At 39.4% G+C, this 20,302-nt stretch overlaps 1 long non-coding RNA gene and 1 pseudogene across 1 annotated transcript; both read right to left on the reverse strand.

Moving 5' to 3' along the window:
- Window positions 1–9,781: 9,781 nt before the first annotated feature.
- On the reverse strand, window positions 9,782–17,164 carry LOC144364760 (uncharacterized). Its single transcript, XR_013429379.1, has 2 exons — window positions 16,916–17,164; window positions 9,782–10,020 (listed from the first exon to the last, which is right to left on the reverse strand). It is a non-coding gene; the product is annotated as an uncharacterized LOC144364760 (long non-coding RNA).
- On the reverse strand, window positions 11,132–16,567 carry LOC120885008 (phosphoserine aminotransferase pseudogene; annotated as a pseudogene).
- Window positions 17,165–20,302: the final 3,138 nt, after the last annotated feature.

Raw genomic sequence — 20,302 nt, forward strand, 5'->3', positions numbered from 1 at the left:
AAGGATTTATGTAAAACAGATTTCCATAGATTAAGATATTTGACAAGAAACTTGTTTGGGGGTTGAAGGAAGAGATAAAACCAGAACTGGGAAACTGCTTGGAGAGGGAAGACCTGGATTCAGAATAGGAGGTCAAAGGGTACCAGAACTGTGTGTTTCAAACATTTGTCCACAATTGCCTGTGGTTTTAGTGTGATTCAGACATCAGAAATGCACTCAAAACCTTGAATACAATATGCTTAGTGAAAGAAGTCACTCTCAAAAGGTCACATATTGTGTGACTCCATGTCTAGAAATTTAAGGCCCAGAATAGACAAATCCTTAGAGACAGAAAATAGATTTGAAGTTTTCAGAAACTGAGAGGAGGGGGATTGGGGAATGGCTGCTAAGGTATATGGGCGTTTGGGGGAGATAAAAATGTTCTAAAATTTTATTTTAATGATGGTTGCTAAGCTTTGTAAATATGCTAAAAATCACTGAATTGTAGACTTTAAATGGGTAAATTTTATGGCATGTAACTTATAACTCAATAAAAATGATTTTTAAAAGATCCTGCTATTTTAAAGTCTAGAACTAAACTTTAAAATTTTTCACTTTAAACAACAAGACAACTATACACACTTAGGAAAATGATATATCTAACATCTTTTATACTTAAGTTAATAAAATTCAAAACACTTTCTTAATTTTTCTATTTTTATTTTCACCTGTTACGTATAAAGTGGGCCAATTTAAAATATAGTTTCTAATTTTGTGAATCTGAGAGGGTTCAGTCTCAAGGAATAATGAGTTAGCCTTTGTAGTAATCAGGTATTGTGCAGCAGGGATGCAAAAGAGTCTTATATAAAGGGTGATATTCAAAATATTTTAAAACTGATATGTATTTGGGCACTGACCAATCAGAATGGAGGCCAGCTGGAGGGTCCTTATTTGCTGGGATTTGGAAGAGTCTGCAGGTGCAAGATAAAAGTTAGAGAAGTCAAAATAGGAGGGATTAGGGAATCTGGGCTTCATTGGGGGTAGGGGGTTAATTAGAGATACAGAAGATTTCATTGTGTAACAAGTGGTTGGAACTGTTCTGGGGCATATCTGACACTCTATCTCCTATGTTCGATCAGAATGCACACCTGGCTTTGCAGTGTGGACTTAAACCATTAGAGGTTTAGAGATCATCTGTTCTACTCCTAAAATTTTACAGATGAGGAAACCAAGACTGAGGAAAAATGGAGTGGATTGCTCAAGTTGCATAAATAATGACAGCATTAAAACAAGGACCGAAATCTCCAAACTCTTAATCTAGATCAGATGAGGTAGGGGAAAATGGGCAAAACATCCTCATGCCAAATTAACTCTTCTGCTCCTCATTTTTGTATCATTTCCAAAACATGGTTGCAATTTATTTTCTGGTTGTGTGCATAGGAAAAATGTGTGTGTGTGTGTGTGTGTGTGTGTGTGTGTGTGTGTGTATACTCTGTGTTATACTCTGTGTGTGTATACTCTGGTGTATACTCTGACTTCTCTGACCTTTCTCCTGCATCTCTCTCTCGCTCGCTCTCTCTCTCTCTCTCTCTCTCTATATATATATATATATATATATGTATATGTATATATCCAAAGAGAGAGAGTGTGTTCATGAGAGTGAAGACCTTAAACATGGAAAACAGATGGGCAGAGCTTCCGAATTCTGGGTAATGATTTTAAACTATGTTAATGGGAAGCACCATGGTGCATATGTAGCATCTCTCAACAGAATCCTTACATCCTTGCCAAAGCAAATTTGAAGGGAATATATCAAAGACATTTAAAATAAAAGATGCTGAGACAAAATCTCATTTTGTAACTTTTGTCTTCCTAATTATCAGAAGAAAAAGATCAGAAAATAAATTTTAAAATGTTGACAAAATTGACCTGTTCATCTTATATTTTATTTAAAGAATTTCCAATAGAATTATGCAAGATACTTTTGGGGCTTTTAGAGTTTTGTACGCATTGAGGAAGAGATGACTGTATTGATTCATTCATTCTTAATAACTGCTGGTATTTGAGGGACCCTTTACAGTTTTAAAAGAGCTTTCCTGAATATGTGTCAAAAGACTATTGGCAAGGGAAATATTTTGCAGTCTATCGGTAAGTGGAAATGCAGGCTACAAAAATAGTATGCACAGTTTGTTGCTATTTTTGTTTAAAAGTGTGTGTGTGTGTGTGTGTGTGTGTGTGTGTATTTACATGTGTGTGTTGTGCATAGATATAAAAGAATTTGAAAAGACGTATTGAAATACTATCTGTGCTCCTCGGTTGGTGGGATTATGGATACTTCTTTGATATCTTCCTTTGTCTGTTTCTAATTTTCTTACATTAAACATGTATTACCTTTGTAATTAGAAAAACGTTTAAAGTGTTTTCATCTGCATTTTTCCAATGATCCTCACAACAAGCATGTGAGGTACAAGACCTCCCTTTCTAAAAGAGGATATTGAGGTTCAGAGGAACAAAGGGATCTCCTGCTTGACAGGCAGCAAGTGGAAGAGCTTGGGTTTTCATCCAGGCCATCTGGCTCTAAATCTCATGCTCTCTCCTCTACATTATGATGCTCATTTCTTAGAGCTGGCCTATGTGACAGATCATTGAAGCACATTCAGGGCTATCTTTATGTCACCCTCGTGGTAGAGTGACATCCACCTATTTGTTCATGTTAGTCATTCTGTAAAAGGGGATTCTCTGATTAAAATGGTAGCTGTTCTGGAAGTGGTGCTCAAGAATTGAAGCAAGAAAAAACAACAAATTCAAATGAACGTGTGTTATGGCAATTTTCATCCTTTTGTATCACTATAACTGTACCAATCATTAAATTTTATTTGCATTTAAAAAAGAATCGATACAAGTAAGCTCCAGCAACAAATCCCTGCAGCTTTATTCATTTGAGGAACCATTATTTCAAAGCAATCTACTACACACTGCTCTCAACCTTAAAAACTTCTTGGATTCTCTCTGGACTCTTGTCATCTTTCTTCATATCCAATTTTCACATCTATCAGTTTTTCAAGGTATGAGTTTTTCTCTGACCTTTGTTTTAAAAGCTATTCCTTGCTTGCTAACAGGCCCTGTTCCACTGTGGAAAAGGAGGGACTTGTGGGGAAGCAGAGATGAGGGGTTAGGTGAGGTCCTAAGCTCTGCTAGAAACTCTGAAAATCGAACCCATTGGACCATTACTTCACAGATGAACTCAAAAAGCAGCTACTATTGATTTTCTGGACATGGACGGTGTTCTCAAGCAAGTAAAAATCTCTGCCTTGGGGTTTACTCTTGAACTCTTAATACAAATTTTGCAGCATCAGGTAAATATTATTTATTTTATTTTCATACTAGGGATAGAACCCAGGAATACTTTACCACTGAGCTACATTCCCAGTCTTATTTATTTATTTATTTTTACTTTTATTTATTTATTTTGTACAGGGGATTGAACTGAGGGGCATTCGACCACTGAGCCACATCCCCAGCCCTATTTTGTATTTTATTTAGAGACAGGGTCCTCACTGAGTTGCTTAGTGCCTCGGTTTTGGTGAGGCTGACTTTGAACTCGTGATCCTCCTGCCTCAACCTCCCGAGCTGCTGGGATTACAGGTATGCACCACCACCTCTTTATTTTTTTGAGACAGGGTCTTGCTAAATTGCAAGGGTGGACCTCAAATTAGCAATTCTGCTGTCTCAGCCTCCCAAATAACTGGCATTTCCAGATGTGTGCCACCATCTCCAGTATGAGGTAAATGCTCTGAATCATCAATATTGTTTAGGATTGTGTTGGAAGCCATGTATAAATTATGGGTTTTTTTGAGCCATCATAAGGCAGGTAGGCTGCTTTTCTGGGTACTCCTGGGTGAAATTCTCCAGTTCAAGAAAGCCCAGATCATGCTGGCGCCCTGCCTTAGCTCATAGCCCTTAGGTTCAAACCCGGAGATGGGCGTAACCTTCCAATCTCCAAACAACTTGTTTTCCCCATTCTTATCCTGTTTTCTTCAAGAAGCCTGCCACACTGAAACCTTTTGATGTATTTCTCCTTAAATAAAGAATTTGGGCTGCCAGGGACCAAAAGGGAGTTCTCCTTCAAAGAATAGCCTGACAGTGCCAGGGACCAAAAGGGAATTCTCCTTCAAAGAATAGCCTGACAGTTACAAGAAACAGCCCCCTGGGAGACATCTTGCCTGGGAGACACCCTGCAGCCATCCATCTCCCTGAGACATCCTGTGTTATCTCACCTTGTGAAGACTTCCAGCAACTGCCAATAAGAGAGCTTCCCCATCCCCAGCCCATAAATACCCCTGTATGATCAATAAAAGTTTGCAGCTTGATCAGAACTTTTGTCTTGCTGTCACCTTTCGTGTCTCTTGTCCCTTCATTCCTCCTCATCTAGGTTCACTGCCCACGTTGATGTGTCCTGCTGGTCGGGACATTTGGCACCCAACGTGGGGCTCGAGCCTTTGACTGAGGGGGAACGCCGTCCTCCAGGAAGACTTGGCCAAGCGGGAGCGCGCAATTGCCTCGGCAGACACGACTGAGAGACAGATCCAGGAGGAGAGCGAGGAGGACGCAAGATGCAGCCAATAATCTGTGTGAGGATCCTGCTTAAGGCACTTCTGTTGAACAGGTTTGTGCATGGAGGCCTTGGCCCTCCACCTTCCAACATCAGGGAGTACCTTTTTGGCCCTCCCTGCGAATGCAGGGGAGGATCTTGGACTCAGGCTCCCACTAGTTGGACCCAGACTGCTGACTGCTTGACTAAGGTGGCTTACCTCTGTGCTGAGGTTGACCATAAACTCGGAGGATTTCATCAACCTAAATGGGTATGTGTTAACAAGCCAAAGATTATTCCCCCCAGTACAAGCAAAGCTCTCCAAAGTTGTTCTGCAACTTGTACGTATAGCCAGGCGATGCATGTCTCTTGTTATGCGTCAGCCTCAATTTGTGTTAACAAGCAGGGAGAACAATTTTTTGAAGCCACCCTAACTAAAACTCATGCAGCAGGGGGGACCACTATTCATTATACTCCCGTTCTCTTTGACCGGGGAGGAGAAGGCATATACACCAAGTTACAGTCAGCTGGATGCCAAGGCACTGTTGGTAAACCCTCCTGTTGGCCCATTAAGGCCCCTACAGGGGTCTCTGATGGTGGAGGACCCACTGATGCTGTCAAGCATCTTCAAATAATCAAACATTTGAAACCACAAATCCCTGAGCTCACATATCATCCCTTAGTGCTGCCTAAATCCCAGCTCCCAGATTTAGATACCAATATATTAGATATTTTGGGAACTACCTTCTCCTTGCTTAATAATTCCAACCCCACCCTTGCTGGTGATTGCTGGCTCTGCATGACAACAGGGGCAGTCATGCCTATGGCGGTTCCTATTAATTCTATCATAGACAATGATAATACATGCCAACCTGGATTTCCTTTTAAAGTACAGCCTATAGGCACTTTTACATTATGTCTTTTAGGCGTGATGCAAAATAATACCTATGATATTGATGTTGGAGTTACTTCCTTTGGAAATTGCTCAACAGTAAAAAATTATTCCTCACCCACCCCATCTCTTTGTCCCCCCAAAGGTACAGTTTTTATGTGTGGAGGAAACTCAGCCTTCCCCAAGCTTCCAGCGAATTGGACCGGTGGCTGTGTTCTTGCCTTATTACTCCCTGATATAACTATTGTCCCAGGAGATGAACCTCTACCCATTCCTAGCCTAGACACCTTAGTCAAAAGACACAGGAGGGCAATACAGGCCTTACCACTCCTTGCCAGCCTTGGAATAACAGCTGCTGTGGGCACAGGTACAGCTGGCTTAGGCACGGCTATACACTTTTACCGTCGCCTATCTCAGCAACTTATAGATGATGTACAAATTCTATCAGGAACCATTAAAGATTTACAGGACCAAATAGACTCCCTGGCAGAAGTGGTCCTTCAAAACAGACGAGGCTTAGATTTGCTGACAGCTAACCAGGGAGGTATTTGCTTAGCCTTAGGGGAACGATGCTGCTTTTATGCCAATAAATCAGGCATAGTACGGACTAAAATTAAGCAGCTCCAAGCAGATTTAGAAAAGAGACGAAGGGAACTATTTGAAAACCCTCTCTGGACTGGGCTTAATGGATTTTTACCCTACCTTCTTCCACTATTAGGCCCTTTGTTGGGTTTACTTTTAATGATGTCCATAGGACCCTGCATTATAAACAGGCTGGTACAATTTATTAAAAGACAGATTAATATTTTAGCCTCTAAGCCCATACAGGTTCACTATGATCGTCTGGAGATGGAAGACTGCGCTGCCAACATTTAAAAGGATGTTCTACCTTTCTCACAGGCTTATTTCTTAAGTTTACATCCCCACAGATCCCCCTTTCTTAAAAGTGTCCTTTTACCTGAACTCAAACAAGGCCAAACCAAAAAGTAAATTGTATGGTATTTACTAATTACTGGCCAGTCATTTTGACTCTTGTTTTTTTCCTTAGATTCTGTATTTTTTTTTTGAGCTCATGGTTTTGATCCTATAGACAAGTTAATGTTTTCTGATCAGTTCTATTTTTGATCAACTGTGGAGTTTTTAAACATTGCAATGGAGATTCAAAAACAACAACAACAACAACAACAACAACTACAAGGCCTTGTGTATGTGTTACACTCATGTTGTGTGTTGTATGTTGGTATGTCTGTATGTGTGTATGTCTATATATCATGCAGTTATATGACAATTGGCAGATATACAAAGAGTGCTCAAAAAAAAACAATGGATCCAAATATCTTTGATTCACATGATTCAAATGGTTCAATTTAAATTAGGTAAACAGATAAAAATAAAGATGTCTTTAAAATTAAGCTTATAAGTTTTTCTAGGTGTTCAAAAATAAAACCTAATAAAATGTTGATGTCTATGAAATAATTGCTTAAATTCACAAATTTACAAGTATTGTTTCAAGATGTGAACAAAAAGAAGGTTAACAGATGGAAATGAAAAACTAAAAGGTTCTAGATATGGATTTAATAGAGGGAAAATGTGTTTCTGGACAAAAAGTCTATATGATTAAGTTAACAAAGGGTTTAAGTAAGTGATAAAAAAGGTCTGTGTAAATTGGTTATATGTGTAAGTTTTTAAAAAGTATACAACTATGGTTAAACAACAGCTGTTATTTTTCAATATTGTAATGTTATTTCTTTAAGAGCTAAATTTGGTTAATATAAAATCATCAATGTAATTATGGTGCTATTAATTCATATCTTCCAGGTATACAAGTCTGTAAGGTAGAACCTTCAAAAGAGCATTATATCAAGCTGGTGTTTTGAAGTTGTATGGTAATTTTAGACTTACAAGAAAACATGTTGGAGATTTATTTATATCATTTGTGTTCTCTAACTGGATTTGTTATCAATAAGATATGTAAAGTTCCATGTTACTTTTTACACTGAGATACAATTTAAATGTATTTCTAAGTTAATGAGAGCCTAATCTGTGTGAAGGTTTTATTGTAAAACACAAAAATACTTTGCTACTTTTCTACAAGAGGTTAAAAGCTTCCAGCCTTTCTTTAATTCATGTTTTAGATATGATATTATGTTGTGTTAGCTAATGTTCATGTAAACTTGAGCAACAATTTATGTAGGCTTTGTAAAATGATGTCTAAAAAACAAAGATCAGCTTCAGAACTATAGTACTTAAGATTTATAAAGAGCCCTGCCTTACCTGAGATAAGGCTCTATGTCCCATCTCACTACATGTGAGAGTGACTATGAAAGAAGCAGACCAGATTTCAGTACATTTAAAAGTTGTGTCCAAAAGTTGTGTCCAAAATTTGGTTCTTGTCACGATTACCAGGATCTCAAACAGGGGATTATAATGTATAACTCTGCCAGAATTCAAGGTAGCCATTACATAAACTAAATATGTTTTTACCCTAGTTAATTTTAGTTTGTAGTTTGCTTATAGGTGGTCTAAGGATTGCTTGTTAATGTTTTACAGAGGTACTGATTTAAGAACACACAACCTGGGTTAATTTAAGATAAGGAGTTATCACCTACAGGATAGAGAGATAGACATTAAAGCCCAGTATTTTTAATATAAGGCTGTTAAAACTTATTTGCTGGATGTTTAAGATTAAGTTCTAAAATTAAAGTTAAATTAAAAGGGCCAAGAAAACCAATATTTGGCTCTTGCCCTCAGAGTCAGTCTGAGTCAGGGAATAGGGGACTTCTCCAAAGGGCTCTGTAACTCTAGGCCACATAACCTCCTAAACAGGGAGATTAATGAGACCAGTGGAGGACAGAAAGCCAATCAGTGCATTTGCTGTGAAGAGGAGGGTCATCAGAAAAGGGAGACATCCCTGATGCTTTCAAGGGAAGCCATATGGTCAAGCAAGGCCTGGACCCATCCTAGCGCAAATGGCACTAGCAGAACTGAGAAGCTGCTGTAAGTTCCCTGAGGACTCCCAGGGAAACTCAGCTGACTGTTAACAATAGATAGAAACAAAAGTCAGTTTGACTTGCTTCATCTTAAACACTTAGCAAAGACAGTCAAAGCCAAAACACTGCTATTCCTGGGTATTTTAAATGATAATAATAGTTAAATGTAACCTCCAAAAATAAGTAAACTGGAAGCTGCAAAAGAGATTCTCAGACAGGAATGCCTGATAACCATCAAAAGGGACTTCCAGAATAGTTTTTAGTTTAAGGCCTTTATTTCTAACCTACACAGGTAGGCTTAATGTTTGCTAGTATGGTTATCCAGCCCTAAGTAACAGAATTAAAGATTTCTCTATTAGACATAGGCCGGTAAGGTATGGTCATATATTTTATATAAGTAAGGGGGAGATGCCAGGGACCAAAAGGGAGTCCTCCTTCAAAGAATAGCCTGACAGTGCCAGGGACCAAAAGGGAGTTCTCCTTCAAAGAATAGCCTGACAGTTACAAAAAACAGCCCCCTGGGAGACATCTTGCCTGGGAGACACCCTGCAGCCATCCATCTCCCTGAGACATCCTGTGGCCATCTGTCTTCCTGAGACATCCTGCGTTATCTCACCTTGTGAAGACTTCCAGCAACTGCCGATAAGAGAGCTTCCCCATCCCCAGCCCATAAATACCCCTGTATGAACAATAAAAGTTTGCAGCTTGATCAGAACTTTTGTCTTGCTGTCACCTTTCGTGTCTCTTGTCCCTTCATTCCTCCTCATCTAGGTTCACTGCCCACGTTGATGTGTCCTGCCGGTCGGGACATTGGGCCTTTCCCTGTTGTTCTGTTTCAGTTAATATTAGGGCTGGAAGACCCACCCAGTCACCCTGATTTTAAAACTATTTTCTGTCTGATTATTTTTTTTTATTATTTTCAGACTTATTAATTTCCCCGTTGGTTCACACCTCCAAGCAGAAATCTGCTCTACCAGGTAACCCCGACAATTTGGAATAGAGGTGTTATGACCATGTCGGAAAGTAAACAGAGAAGTTCTGGGTTAAGCCAAATCTTTTGGACTTTGTGTACTATGACCAGATTCTACCTTTGATTTTCAGATCTGCCCTGGGCCCAAAGGCAATAGTTTCTTTGGGTATTTGTTTCTTTCTGCTTCGAAAAAAATAATGCATATCTTCAGCCAGAGGAGAGGATGCTGGTACCTGAGTAATGTGACTCAGATAAGCCTGGGCCTTAGAGGCAGCCCTGTCCTGGGCTCAGAAACTTTGAAGTAGGACTCAGTGCTTATGCACTTCTCAGCAAGAACAAATTAATCTCCCCAAGCACACTGACAAGAAACATAGATTTTATTGTAGATTTCATGCAGAGACACATTCAAGTGTAGTATCAAGCACCACAAAGCAAACTTCAACAAACATTCCTATTAATCATCTGAGATCTCCCCAAAAAGTTTCCTTCCGGCACCTTCTTTTCTCATCCTTCAGTCTTGCCCACACATAGACTCAGTATTCGCTGCTTCTTCTGGGCTCATTCATTCTCCTTTGACTTTTCCCTCCTCACTGCCCTCCTGCAATCAATCAATTCATCAATTAACCAGATTATTTCTAATGCAGAAAAACTTAGTGAACTAAGTTTTTTTTTTAATTTTACTAAGAACTTTTTTTAAACTAAGAACTTTGTATCCTCACACCCACCACTGTTCAGCAAACAAAGAATGTCCTTTGGAGTCAGCTGAGAATTGTAAATTGCAAGTAATTTTTCTCTGTCACAAATAATTTTTTCACTTGTCACAGTACTGTAGGCTTAGCATGCCACCTCCTTCTGAAACTGTAGGTCCAAATCCCAAGGAGATTTTCTTCAAGGGCAGTTCAGCAAAAGCTGGAGTTTTTCTTTAGCAAAACTGTTTCATGGGATGTAAAGAGAGAAATCTTGAATTGAGAGGAAACTAAGAAATTTAAGGTTAAAAAAAGAGACAGGAAGTAAATTGGGTTCTTTACATACATGATTTCACTGCATCTTCACAACTTTATTTTTACAGATGAGGAGAGGGCTTCGAGAAGTTAAAATAAATCTGCAAGCTTTTATTGTAACATCAGAGTCATAGCTGGGATTGTGAGCCAGGTCTATTGACTCTAAAGTCCAAGGTCTTTCTTTATTCTCCACCATCTTCCATGGTTTTGGGATTTCCAGCCTCCTCCATCATGCCATCAAATTTCTTGGCAGCTCAGAGTTGCATCTGTCCACAGAAAGCCATTTTCTCTGTTTCATTAACCTGGCCCAGGGACAGCTGGATTTAACTGCTTTATCTGGCTCAGTCCTTCCCTGTTCCATTGCCAGCCCCATCCAGGCAGTCACTTGAATTCCTGACATCTCATGGGATGGTCAAGGTATCAGCACTACTAGAAAAGATGTTGTGGCTGAGCTTGAGTGCTGGAGTGGAAAGATCCCTGAACCTTCAGGCAATGCAGAACTTAATAACCATTATAGAAGAAATCAGCGTATATCTTTCCACCTCCAATCTCCTTGAAAACAATTTCTTTTCTTTCTTTCTTTCTTTCTTTCTTTCTTTCTTTCTTTCTTTCTTTCTTTCTTTCTTTCTTTCTCTCTCTCTCTCTCTCTCTCTCTCTCTCTCTCTCTCTCTCTCTCTCTCTCTTCTCTCTCTCTCTCTCTCCCTCCCTCTCTCTCTCTCTCTTTCTTTCTTTCTTCACAAAGAACAGTGAAACAGGAAATACAAGAGAATTCACATTGTGGACTGGTTCTCACAATGTCTCCCAAACATATATAACTAGATTTTTGCCCTTTATTTTGTATCTGAATGGTTTAGCAGCTTGACATGAGCAGAACTAGTCTTGTAGTATAAAATAGGACAGAGCATATTTTGGTCCTGTTATCTCCCAGATGCATCATTTTTATACATACAGGACAGGTGGCATGAGGACCTACTTCAGCTGCCCACTCATTGCCTGAAGTGTCTTTGCTTAAGTGAGTTATTATTTTTTTCTATCCCAATTTCTTCAACTATAAAAGGAAGCCAGTAAGCTAGATACTCCCCAGGTAGTTTATAGAGTGGTGAATGTCTGCAAGAACCACTTACCTTATGGGAAATACTGTCTTACCATTCTGGGAAGAATCCCAAACTCAACCTATTTACCAGCAACCACAGTCCTCAAGATAAGCCCAACAAGTGCAGGTAGAAAGGAGAATAATAAACAGAAGTTAAGAAGAGGTGGGTGGAAGGTGGAAGTATGTCTGGGGGAAATGCAACTATGAATTAACATCACTTTGCAAATTTTTTTAGGGTGTGTGTAGATCCCACTTATTCTAGCTATTTATTTCCAAGTTATATTTATTGTATCTTACATAATACTAACATTGTATTACATTAAAAAGTAGACCATGTGGGACTCCTGCTTTTTATTTTTTGGTTTTTTAGGGCTCACATGAGATAGCCCTTCAGCTCTTGCCTCCATATGTGTGAGGAGGGATATGTCAACCATTTGTTGTTTATCTTTTAAACCTTCTCTGATATTTACAGAAACTACACACTGGTATAGCAGTCCACTGAGAATGAAAGGTGCCCCGTCTCCCAGCTGTTATTATTATTAAGTTTTTACAGTTTTGTATGAGGTTTGTTCCTGGATGAGTATAGAAAACTTTTCAACTAGTCCAAAAAGTAATCAGAGAACTTGTGAATGTTGTTTCTAATAATATTCCCACACTCTGCAAATATTTTTCAGATTGTGACCTCTACAACATTTAACATTTTTCTCATACACCTGTCATTGAACAGCTCCCATCTCTTGGCTTCTATGACACCACCTTCTCTTATTTTTCTTTCTCTTTGTTCTCTATATCTCAGCCACCTTTCTAAATCACTTTGTTGTTGTTGTTTTTGTTTGTTTTGTTTTTACAGCCTACTCACTAGGAGCTGGCATTTACTCCATTTCCAGGGTGTGATCACCATCTCTACTCTGAGCAGTCCCACATCTGTATCTCCAGCCTAGACTGCCTTTTAACCTAAAAAGCCACCTATCCAACTGCCTACTCAGCATCTACATAAATGCCCCATGGGGGTCTCCAACTTAATGTGTCCAAAATGAATCTCATTATCTTCCCTCTGAACCTGACCCTCTTCCACAAGTTTACTGACTCTACTATTCACTCAGTTGCCTGAGCCAGAAAGCTGAATAGCATCCTTGACACCTCCTCTTTCATACCCAATGTCCATCTCATCAGTAATCAGACTCACCTGACTCTAATCCTACATTGTCTCTAGAATTTGGCAGTGTCTCTCTGTTTAATGCTTCTACTCCCTTACAACATCTCTAACTTGAAACTTTTTGTGTGAGGGGAGTAGAGGGGTAACCAGGGATCAAACCCAGGACTTCACCCATGGAAGGCAAGCATTCTACCACTGAGCTACCCCCAGGCTCTCCATCTTTTAAATTTTATCTTGGGGCAAGGTCTCACTAAGTTGTGGAGGCTGGCCTTAAAATTGTGATCCTCCTAGTGGCTAGAGGCATGTACCACATCACCTGGCTCTCACTTGGAACTCTTGAATAGTCTTCATCTCTGCTTCCCCGTTCTGCTCCCCTTCACTCCATTCTCCAACCTGTAGTCAGACTTAGCATTTCAAAACAAAAATATGACCATTCTTTCCTGCTTCACATGGCTTTTGAGACAAAATCCATATCCCTTAAGGCTGCTTATAAGTCTTCTCTAACCTGCACTTTATATATATTAGTTCTTCAAGAGAGACATTATCTCTCTTGCCCATAGGTTTTTACATATGCAATTCTTGTTTCTTGAACTTTCCAAATTTCCGACTTCTACTTCAGTAACACTCATAAGCCTTTTCTGATTTCTTTCCCTAACTAGCACCTTATTATCACAATGCATGATAATTATTTACTTACCTGCTTGTCTTTCCATTAGACTACACAGTCCATGAGAGCAAGTGTCATGCCTATTTTACAGATGTATCCCAGAAGCTAGCGTAGCACCTAGCATATAGGAGAAGCCCAATAGATATTTGTAGAATAAATGAATATTTTAAAGAAATGTGTTACTGCTTAGAACCTCAGCAATCTGGGTATCTTAAGACTACTTTATTTGTATGCAATGTAATCTAACTGCTAAATCCAAAAAAAATATTCTAGTTTGGTTTTCCTTTTTTAAGCTTATCTTTAAGCAATGGAATCCTTTTTCAAATGAAATCTGTGTTAGAGAGCAATTTATACAAAATAGACAAAAATAGAGCTGCTCATGTAGAGACTGGGGTGGGCAGCCCCTCCCATTCACCCCTCTTGATCTTGAGAGTTCCAAGGAATCATTAGAACACAGAACCACCTCTGAAAAGTACTGGTCTCACCTATCCCAGGCAGAAACATTCACATCACTTGAGACTTTTGTTTTTTGAAACAAAATACCTTCTGAGAAGATCCCACGAATAGGAAGAGTTGCTTAGCTAAAGAGACAAGGAATCTAAATGAGACCATCAAGAACACTATTTTAGGTTTCATAATGATGTTTTTCTAACATGGATTAAGAGAATTATGTACTCTAAGTCTTTAGGATAATATACTTTGTTAAAGATTTAGAGACTCAAAGTATGTTGGGGCATGGATTGAACACATTTACCAGCAACCTTGACATCTAGGGGTGGCTCAGAGCAAGTTAAATCATAAGAGGATTTACCCTGATGCCATGTTTGCTTTGGTGGGAACCTGAAGTCAATAACACACACAAAGTTCTAATCCTCATTCAGTTGTGCTTTTCCTTATGCTGCTGATACTTGGCAATAAAGTCTAGGATTCTTTTTGTCAGGAAGTTTTTCTCATGAATAGTGTCTTTTTGTCAAAAGGGAACCAACTTGCTCTGGACAGAAACACATTTAGAAAAAGACAAGAAAGACATTTGTCAGTTATCGATCACACAATAAATGTCTCTTGGGCAGATGAGCCACGCTTTGAAGTGACTGAGAGGGAAGTACAGTCAAGGCCCACACAATATGCTGGGTGAGGCTGTGTCACATGCTATCACCAGAGGGCCAGGGTCACATAATACCAGTGGAAGACTTGGCCTTAAATCCAGCAAGTGATCATTTCCTCCAGACTTTTTGAGAAAAATGGGAACATTTTAATGTTTATAAATGCTGTTTGTTTTGACCATAGGCAAAGTTATGAAGTATGAAAAATGTTCTAAGTATACTAATGACTACCTGATGGGGAAACAGGAAACAGCCTCTACTTGGCAATAGTATGGTTTAAATTTGTTTTCTTTTATTGTCTGTCACTTTACAAAGGAACCAAGAAAAAGAACCTATGTAATAATGGTTACACTTAGGAGCTAGGGTCACTGGGAAGAGGCTATATCGAATCTGGCTTAAACTCTGTACATTGCTGACAGTCAATAAACTCAAGATAATTTTACTATAAAAAGTGATTCTTTAGCTGAGCATGGTGTGCTGGCCTGTAATCCCAGCAGGTTGGGAGGCTGAGGCAGAAGGATTGTGAGTTCAAAGCCAGCCTCAGCAAGGCTCTAAGCAACTCAGCAAGACCTCATCTCTACATAAAATATAAAAAAAGGGCTGGGATGTGGCTTGGTGGTTAAGTGCCCTGGGTTCTATGCCTGGTACCAAAAAGAAAAAAAGATACTAAAAAAAAAATGTGATTCTTTGCAGAGACAGATGAGGCAACTATCTGCCTCTTTTCTTAATATTTAGTGTAGCCAGGATACACTTACAAGATGGTCAGTTCAGGTCTTAGCTCAAAATCTTACAGTCTAGCTTTGAGTTGCAGATAACGGCAAGTACATGAAGTGGAGAGAACACTGTATTGCTACAGCAGTCAGCACAGGAGAAGAGAAGCCTCTGGAGGAACTGACACCTGGGTTGAGTCTAGAAGGATAAATAGGACAAAAAGGAGCAAAGAAAGGAAAGGTAATCTGGGGATAGAATGAGGGGAGGAATTCTGGATGAAGAAAGTACCATGTTCAAAAAGAGGGAAAAAAAAAGAAAGAAAAAAAGCAGAGCTCTATTTGAGGACACATGGCAAGCCAGCACCGCTCCCTTGACATCAGTTCTGATGTCAAACTCCACTGTGTGCTCAGTCTCATTTGCACAGTGTTACACATAGGAAGTGTCAGGTTGAAATTCCAGGTGCTTGGATCTGGGATTTTTTTTTTATTTCTCCCAAGTTTCAGGTGGACTGTATTCACAGTCCCAAACTTCTTGGCTTCTTCTGTGGCTTTAGCTTGCCAAGCTCCTGTCGCCACATAGTCAGCACACTTTCTTACTTTCAGGCAATCAGGCTTAAAGGGACAGTGCTGAACTGGCTGGACCTACTTCCTTGCACAAAAATCAACTTGTAGTTGTCTACAATGGCAAACAATTCCCTTGTAAAATTCTGTGTGTTGTTAATAATGTTAGCAGGATCTGTTGATGTGGCTCATCTCAAGAACTAATACTAATTCCTCTGTGGTCTATCAACTCCTTTCATATCTCTAGTAACACTGAGCATGGCAGGTTGGTAGGTCCAGGCCTGAAGGTCACCACCTCCATGGAGTCCACTAAGTGGCAGAAATGAGAAGTCAGCCAGGGAGGACCCACCCAGTGGGCAAGGAGTGTCTTCCAGATACAACCTTGCAAGACTGGCAACTAGTGTCCATTCTATATTATTATGAGGCTGGTGTTTTAAACTCTAAAAATAATAATTTCACACCACACTGCTGCTAATAAGTTATTTCTAACTTGCTTATCTGATCATGTTCTTTCTCTGCTTAAATCCCTTATGGGCCCTCTGTAATGTTAAAGACTGATATCTCTACTTTTAAGCTTGATGCTTTCATGTCCTTCCTGGCCTTGATCCTGCCTACTTTTCCAGCCAAATCTCCTGCCACATTTTATATTCCCTCCATATGTCCTGAAACTTCTTATCCGAGTCAGTAGATGTTTCCAAGTTTGGTATAAATTTTTTGCTGGTGTCCACGAGAATGACGGTCGGCTGGGGTCAGAGTGGTAACAACTCCTTGTTCCATTGAGGTCAGAGTGGTGACTTTCTCCTTTGTCTGCTGGGATCACAGTGGTGACCATTGCCTTGGTCTGTTGGGGTCATAGTGACAATCATCCCCTTGGTATATCTGAGGTGTGGACTGGAAACAACTGTATCACACTGCCCCCCACCTCCACACCCCACCCCACCCCCGTGTTTCAGGCTCTGTGACATGGGCTTGGTCCTGGAGTGGATTAAGAATCATGACAGTGCAACAGTCATGGGAAAGCTTGGCTCCATCTATGTAAAAAAAAATCATTTCTGGTGTCACTGATAATTCCCAAAGATTCTACATATATCTAGGAATGTTCCAAAATAGAAGCAGGATGAATATTCCATTTCACATTGACGACACCAAAAGGGATAATGCTTTAGATTTCTTGATAAAGTTCTTGAACTCGATATGCTTACCTTGAAAGAGCACAGTTCTGTACGAATCATCTGCGCCTGCCCCCCATCCCCAGCATAATGCCATCATGAGGAAAGATGGTCTGAATCTGGCAGCTCTCATGAAAATCTTCCTGGAAATGCATCAGCTCTAGGCCCATCCTAACCAATACATACACTGCTCTAGAACAAAGAAAGACATTTTAAATAATTTGGGAATGGTTACAAAAAAAATTAATAAACACAGTATTTCTCTAAAATGGACATGCTTATTATAGATTCTTCTTTTTTTCAAAGAACAGTAAAATGTCTATAATTCTGCAAAGCTAGCGGGTCTGAATAGCCACCATAAAAATCTGACTTTAACTAGAAGCATTTTTCAAAACTTCCTGTTGCTTTTCTAAGAAATTCCAGTGTATTTTGTCCCTGCTACTATTTTTTATAGCTAGATCTCAGTACCAAATTCAAACTTACCTGTCAACTAAATTATGCAAGTTGGAATTAATTTTTCTTGGAGACATGGGAACATACAGAATGGAGAGTGGGAGAGGCCCTCTAGGTGTTGAATCTAGATCCTAAATTCTACACAACAGTAAAATTTCCTGAATTCTGCCACAGGTGATCAAGGTCAACACTGATGGATCGGGGGAGGTTTAGGAGCTTTAAGCAAAAGAGAAAACTGCAGATCTCGCTATACTGTTACTCTTCTAAAGAAATAAAAGTAGCAAACTATATGTTTATATAGCAAGGTCTGCTTTTAATATCATATAGCTTATATCTCATAGATTTTCATTTTAATTCTATAGTTCTCAGTGATATATGTAGAGACGTTTAGACTTTGTTAGAATCCTTGACCTTGTACATTACAGCATTACATTAATGACAATTGTGCCCTCCTCTCACATTCCCCAATTTTTCAGTTATTTCACAAAACAAGATCTAGACGTTCCATGGTTGACTTTTATATTTCTCTCATTAGGTAGAGGGAAGGTTAGTTGGTTTGTTCTTTAATTATACTGTTAAACTAAAAATCACTCTCTTATCCTTTGTTGATTTGACTGTTCTCTTTTTTTTTTTTTAAAGAGAGAGTGAGAGAGGAGAGAGAGAGAGAGAGAATTTTTAATATTTATTTTTTTTTTAGTTCTCGGCGGACACAACATCTTTGTTGGTATGTGGTGCTGGGGATCGAACCCGGGCCGCACGCATGCCAGGCGAGCGCGCTACCGCTTGAGCCACATCCCCAGTCCCTGACTGTTCTCTTTATAGTATTTGACTAAATAAGTACTGTGAGTTCTGAAAGATCTTTGCTAAAGAGTCTGTCCCCTATTTTGTTTTTCAACTATAGTTTATATTGAATAAGTTTATAATAAATTTATATTGAATATTGAAGAACATTAAAGTCCTAAAACATCTTAGAAAAGAAAGAATGAACAGTGGTCAAAGATATTATTTAATTCCTTGAACAATGAAGGAACTAGTAATTTGGTTAAGCTGGTTCTAAGAAACCTGAGAAATGGGGTTTATAAGGGTTATCAGGACAAGAATCCAAATGAGCTTTAATTTTTTATTTTTTTGTATCAGGGATTGAACTCAGAGGCCCTCAACCACTAAGCCACATCCCTGGCCCTATTTTATATTTTATTTAGGGACAGAGTCTCACTTAGTTGTTTAACACCTCGTCTTTCCTTAGGTTGGCTTTGAACTCACAATTCTCCTGCCTCAGCCTCCCAAACTGGCTGGGATTAAGGGCGTGCGCCACCACCTCCAGCATGAGCTTCAGTTTTTTAAGTTAGTGACAGATCTGGTTAGTATTAGGGTAGGGACAAAACATTAGGATTACCTCTTTAACAAGACAAAACTGTTTGCATCTTTGCTAGGCAAAAAAAAAAATCTACAAGTTCACATGTAACTGCGTGTAAAATTCTAATAATAATGTTGAAGTCCAATAGTGGTACATTCCCCAATTAAATATGTAGTTGGTAAACCTGTTCAACAATGCTTCACCATCACATTGAATGGGCCTACTGCATTGTCTTGGCCTTATAGTCATTCTAGGGAAAGAGGGTAGCTGGCAAGAGCATGATGTAAGGCAATAGCAGAAGGATGGAAAGGTAGAAAAGGAGATAGATTTGAGAAGTTTTAAGAGAGTAGAATGAATATGACTTGGCAATTGTGTTAGTTTTTTGTCACTGTGACAAATACCTGTGACAAATACTTGAGGAGGATGGATTTATTTTGGTTCACAGTTTCAGAGGGTTCCGTTCATAATGGCTGGCTCCATTGAGCTGGGACTGAGGTGAGGCCGAACAGCATGGCAGAAGTATGCGGCAGAGGAAAGCTGTCACCTAAAGGCAGCTGAGAAATGGTATGTATATGTGTGTGGAGGGTAGGGATGATATATACCATTCTTGGGCATGTCTCCAGTGAACTATTGCCTCCAACAGTTTCCACCACCTCCCAACAAAACCATCAAATTATTAATCCACTGGTAGATTAATCAATATACCGTTGGATTACTTCATTGATGAGGTCAGAGGCCTCAAGATTCAATTACTCCCCAAGAGCTCCACCTCTGGACATTACTGCATTGGGGAGTAAGTATTCAACACATGACCTTTGAGGAACGTTCCAGCAATTAATGGAGTATGAATGGTGTCTGAAAAAAGATACCGGAATGAGTCTCAGGTGCTTGGCATGAGTGATTAACAAAGGTATTCTTTTTCCTGGCAGTAGTTAAAGGAAATAGTTTTAGAGATAAAGTTAGGGTTAAATAATAAATTCAGTCTAGAGCGTGTTAATATGAGGGGATAATGAGCCTTTAAAAGGGATCTCCAGAATGTGCACTGGTCTCAGAGGGAGACAAGTCTGGATACAGAGACACTTTTTTGCCTACAGGTAGTATAATGCACATGGACATTTAACCTAGGCAAATCCAACCACATGCCCTTGTCCTTGGCAAAAAAAAAAAAAAAAAAAAAATCAATGGGGCAGGGAGAGAATGTCAATGATTAAAATGATTTGATGCTTTTTCCCACTATTCCTCTCAAGTGGTATGTGCCCCCAAATGAACATGAGCAGAGAGGCAGCATTCTTGGGCTCCCTTAGCAGGTTCTATGATTCATGGACTGAGCATCGCCTCAGGCAGGGTGTTGATCTCATGTTTAAAGGTACTATGCCTACTTTTTTGAAAGCATTTCATAGTCTTAAACTCAAGTCAAGTACATATAACCTGGTATGAGAGAGAGAGAGAACGATGAGTGAGAAAGGGATGAGGGAGAGCATGAGGTTTCTGGGCAGGTGGGTCAGATGAGAACACACTAGAGTAACCCTAGAGAGAACGAAGAAGTCTACTTACAGCAAAACAAGAGCAAAGTGGGAAGAAGTAAAGGTTATTTGATGGTAGCAAAGATC

The sequence above is a fragment of the Ictidomys tridecemlineatus genome, chromosome 12, assembly GCF_052094955.1.
Source record: "Ictidomys tridecemlineatus isolate mIctTri1 chromosome 12, mIctTri1.hap1, whole genome shotgun sequence".
NCBI lineage: Eukaryota > Metazoa > Chordata > Mammalia > Rodentia > Sciuridae > Ictidomys > Ictidomys tridecemlineatus.